Source organism: Xenopus laevis, chromosome 5L (genome assembly GCF_017654675.1).
Source record: "Xenopus laevis strain J_2021 chromosome 5L, Xenopus_laevis_v10.1, whole genome shotgun sequence".
NCBI lineage: Eukaryota > Metazoa > Chordata > Amphibia > Anura > Pipidae > Xenopus > Xenopus laevis.
Genome location: NC_054379.1, coordinates 167,591,897 through 167,597,480, shown reverse-complemented (window position 1 = coordinate 167,597,480; position 5,584 = coordinate 167,591,897). Strand labels below are relative to the sequence as shown.

General features: G+C 39.2%; 1 pseudogene; it reads left to right on the top strand.

Moving 5' to 3' along the window:
* The first annotated feature begins 1,280 nt into the window (after positions 1 to 1,280).
* LOC108716273 lies at positions 1,281 to 4,195 on the top strand (annotated as a pseudogene).
* Positions 4,196 to 5,584: the final 1,389 nt, after the last annotated feature.

The following is a 5,584-nucleotide window of genomic DNA, read 5'->3' as shown; positions in this document are numbered from 1 at the left end:
CAAGGGAATAGTCCAAATTCGATTTGGATTTGTAAAAAATTTGAAATTCGAGTATCGGAGTACTGTCTCTTTAAAAATTCAACTTCGACCATTTGCCATCTAAAACCTGCAGAATTGCTGTTTTAGCCTATGGGAGACCTCCTAGAAACTATTTGGAGTCAATTGGTGGACTTTTGGGAAAAACTTTGAATTGAATTTGATTGAATGTGCTATTCCTTTGATTCAAACAATTCGAATTCAGCTGAATACAGACCTACTCGATCGAAAACGGACCTGTTCGACCAAATAAAACTTCCACATAATTTCGGTTGGTCTTTTTAAATTCAAATTTCGAAGTTTTTTCAATTCAAAATTCGACCCTTGATAAATATTATCTTGGGAAGACTTTAAGTCCAAATTTTTGATTCTGGATAAAGAAAAATTCTATTACATCCAATTGGCTCATTGGTTTAATGATCTGAGACCAAAAGACTCTCTTCATTCTTACAACTCCTCCTTAACATAATTTTTCCTGTTTGTTGTGACCCCTGCCTGACTTTTGACTATTCTGACCTCTGGATCCTGACCCCTGCCTGATTACCGATTACCTCTTCTGATTAACCCTCTGATTGACTTCCTGGTTTGACCCTTGCCTGCCTGACTATGTTTATTCTCTGCCTGATCTGACTACTCCTTTGCCTAAACGCCTTGTACTACGACTTTTTGCCCAAAGACTTTGCTCTACAGTCGTGCCCCTGCCTGTCCAGAACCTATAGCCTTGCACCTCTCGTTTAAGACCTGGTGGCATCCAAGTAGCTGAGGGCTCCTCCCGAAGCCAAAGGCGGTCACACTACTGGTGCAGCACGAGCCGAGACCAGGGTGCTTGGCATTTGCTCTGGTGTTGGGTGCCGACCGTTACACCAGGGAGCTTAGCATTGGTTCTGGGTGCCAATTCGTGATACCAACAGCCATTTAGGGCAGACATTACTGCTCTTAAATATCTTCCTTAAGGAAACACATTGAGAACAGTAATAACAGTAATACCATTTTTTAATGACAGCTATTTCTGTCCTGTCCCTAAATACCTGCTAAGTAATGTTTTTGTAATTTGCCTTTTGCAAAGTCTTAGTTAATCAAATGAATGTCTACTTTTGCAAGATATATATGTATTTCATTTGTCATGTTGATCACATTCCCCTCAGTGCTATAGAAGTAAACATTATACACACAGATTGAATGTAATGATTAAAATTAAATTTGTATCCTCAGCATGCTAAATTCATTCTGATCCATTACTTGCTATGTTTTTGTATATCACAATACAGACCCCTGAGTCTCTCTGCAATGCACCTTGTGCCCCGGGATATAGAAAGTCTAAAAGACACTGGGAACCATCTTGTTGTTATGACTGTGTCCCGTGTGTAGATGGGGAAATGTCCAACACATCAGGTAAGAGACAAATCTGATTGCAGAAAGAAATGCCAGAACATTAAATAGAAGCAATAATGACTAGTGATGGGCGAATTTATTCGCCAGGCACGAATTTGCGGCGAATTTGCGCGTTTCGCTGGCAGCGAATAAATTCGCAAAACGCCCGCGAAAATTCGCGGCAAAAATTCGCCGGCGTCAAAAAAATTTTTTTTCGAAAAAACTGAAACGGGCGCCGGCGTCGAAAAAACGGGCGCCGGCGTCAAAAACGGGCGCCGGTGTCAAAAACGAGACGCCGGCGCCGTTTCGCGAATTTTTCGCGCAAATTCACCCATCACTAATAATGACCATGCTAACTTCAGATTATTTTTTAAGGGTAGACTCCTCTAAAGGGTAATGCAGACTCAGCGCTCTAGGATGAAGTCTACAGCATGTAAATGTACAGTAAACATGGCTGCTTGATTAGCAATCTGAGTAATGAAGGCTACACTTTTCTGGGCTTGCATTAAAATACTTGACTAACTCCAGAAAATTGGCCTGCCTAACGAAATTCATGCTTACCAAGCAGTTAATCAAAGGTCTGTGATTAAGTGCAAAATAATAATCAAGAGATAAAGAGACATTCTTATATAGCTGATTGATGATTGATGGAACCCAATGGAGTCTCAGCAAAACAGAAGGTGGTTAGAATACACCTAAAACCAGTCAGCCAATGCAAGTTATAGGGTCCCTTGTAGCACAGGTCGAGACAGGTGTGTTATGCCCCACTACAACCCATTTTTTATTAAAATATATTCCAAGCAGTATGAGGGCATCCTGCATTAGATATTAGATTAGAGAGTTTATTTACCATTCCTAGGACCAGGTGCAAATTGCCAAAACAGGTGCAAGAATCCATATTTTCTACTCTTTGAAAACTGCCTTATCTATAAACATACGCCTTTGCACTTAGAGGGTGGAACAACCTATTTAGACACAAGACTGGAAGCACCACCAGATACATAGAGCAAAAGTACTTACTAACTGTCCTGTGTTAGGTAGAAAGTATAGGGCAAGAGTGCACCCACCACTGCTGACTCTGGATTTTAATATGTGTGTCATGCACACCTGCTATGGCTCCAGACACACAAGGATCCTGCAAAAAGAGAGCGATTGCTCCAAATCAGCAATTATAATGTACCTTGAGGGTCTGGCAAATAACTAGGACAAACATGTCTTAGTCCCTTTTCCATCCTCCAAACTTCTTATGAAAACTATTGCTCTCTCAATATCAGGTATCAATCTAAACAATTGAATATAACAAGGACTGACCAAGGTCATACACCTATATGGTGATCAGCACCTGTTGGCTTTCTCCTATCTGTATAAGACAAAGCTATAAATATGACATCCCAAATGTCTAAAATGCATCATTTCTTTTGGAAAATGCTGATTATATCCAGTTCCACTGGTACCTGACTCCTCCTCCTTTTTCACCACAGCCGGACCTACTAAACCTTGAGCTAAACCAACTCCCATGGAACCATAGAGGCATAATATTCCACATACTTACAGCTGACAGACTACTTATATATAGGAAGTGGAAGTCGGACTTTGTCCCCCCATATGCAAGAACTGATTAAATTAATCAAAGAACATGCTACATATGAGATGATGCCATCCCTGTCCAATAATTACTACAATTAACACCAAAACACTGGGCCAACTGGGCATTATGGCTCAGCCACATCTTCCTACAGCCCCTGCTTCCAACTGCTTTATATGAAAAAAAATCAATACTAAAAAGAAAGAAAATGCAAAGAAAGGATCATATTTAATTTTAGTAAATGTCATTAAATGGTTTGAGAATTTCATTCAAATACAGAAAATATGTCTAAATTAATATGTTTTGCATTTTAGATGCTCCAAGTTGCTTAAAATGCCCTGGAAATGAAATGTCGAATAAACAGAGAACTGGTTGTGTTCCCAAAATGATAAACTACCTTTCCTATGAGGACACTCTGGGAGCCAGTTTAGTTTCCATTGCATTGATGCTCTTCATCACAACTTCTGCAGTTCAGGGAATTTTTGTGAAATATTGGGACACTCCGATTGTGAAAGCCAATAACCAAAATCTCAGCTGTCTCCTCCTCATCTCTCTCATGTTGTGTTTCCTCTGCACATTATTATTCATTGGGCGCCCAACACAGATATGTTGTCTCCTTCGACAAGTAACATTTGGGATTGTATTTACCATTTCTGTGTCATCTGTGTTGGCTAAAACTCTCACAGTTATTATTGCCTTCAATGCCACAAAGCCTGGGAGCAAGCTGAAGAAGTATGTAGGATTTAAACTGGCTATTGTATTAGTGACTATATGTTCTCTTGGTTCATCTGGAATCTGTTTTGTCTGGATGACCTTTGATCCCCCATTTCTGGAAGTTGATATATTTTCCGAGAAGAACACAATCATTTTAATGTGCAATGAGGGATCTGTCACTTTTTCTTCTGTATAATTGGATATATAGGAACATTGGCCCTACTAAGTTTCATTGCCGCATTTCTAGCCAAGGATTTCCCTGACAGATTTAATGAGGCTAAAAACATCACTTTCAGTATGTTGGTGTTCTGTAGTGTGTGGGTGACATTTGTCCCAGCATACCTGAGCAGTAAGGGGAGTAGAATGGTGGCTGTTGAGATATTTGCTATTTTATCTTCCAGTGCTGGATTATTGGGCTGTATATTTGCCCCTAAATGTTACATCATATTTCTTGGACCTGAGCTGAACACAAGAATAACTGTTAGTTGAAATCAGTAAACTTGTCTCTTGTCTACTATAAATGTTTCACTATTATAGGTGTTTACTATTTTTGATTTTTTACTTATAGGTACATAGAGCACTATTACATATGACTCACCTCAGCTGGGTAGGAGTATATTAACAGGTATACTAATATAATGGACTTTTGGATTTGGGGGTACCTAAGATCTCAGTTACTTCAAATGCTTTACCTCAGATCCACCAAAGCCGTCACAACTCCTGGTAGAACATGTATTACATGTGAATCTTTTCTCAGTAGGTCCTTGCTTTACTGCTGGAAGAAGGGTTAACCACACTGTATATCACCACAAAATAGATCTTGCAAATAACTTGGGCACCAGTGGTTCTTAAAAACAATTAAAACTTTTTTGGAATATCTATTCTATTCTATGGAATGCCTTCAAAATATCATTGGTGGGTGCTAGTTTAGTCGGTATGATATTGCATCAAACTGTAACTGGTTTCAGATTGCAGAACAATATCTCCATCCCAGGCAATTCAGCACATCTTCTCCTCCAGAATGTGTGGACCAAAAGATACAGAGCATGTGGTAGGTTTGTTTTTTAAAAAAACCAGGGAACCCTGACACCCCATGGCCAAATACTGAACAGAGAAGATGTTTTCCCTCCAAACTGTATAACATTCCCAGCCTTTAAATGGCCAAAGTCCTCCTGGGGGACATAGTCATTGTGATCATTCCTCACACCACTGATGCAGGCTCCCCGTGTATCAGAAAGTGTCTAAAGGTAGCACTTGGAATATATGTAACATCACTCATGCTTAAACTTTGTGTGCTGTATAAAATGGTCACAAGTTGGCACTGTGAATATTGTCAATGTGTGTTTGCAATTACCTATGCTGTTGTATTACTGCACTCAGTTGTTTCTGTTTTCTCCTCTTTCCACCATGTTGTTTTCCACAATGTTAAATATGATCTGTGTTATCCCTGAGTGATTCACAAGTTGTTGTGCTGAATGTTCCCTGTGTGATCATCATAAAGACAATCTCTACCAACATGTTTATGTTCATTCACAAAAGCAAAAAAAGTAAGGTTACAGTTATTTCACGTCTTTCTTTTCCAGTTTTATACATTTGTTTGTGATGTGACCTTTGCCAATTTTCCCAAAGACCCACTCCTTCAACAAACGTGGAGACCCACCAGCACATTTCAACATTATAAAGTTGCTGTTTCCAGCAAATTGTCGTATTGTTAACACAGAAGTTGGAACATTTAATGAATCAAACTATGAGATACAATTATATGTTAACAGCAGCGCTGACTTGTGGGGCACATACTTGGTGAGAAAAGCTTAATTTTATGTAATGGACTGTTTAAAAGTGTGCCATCTTTATTATTTATAGGCACTTGGATACTAA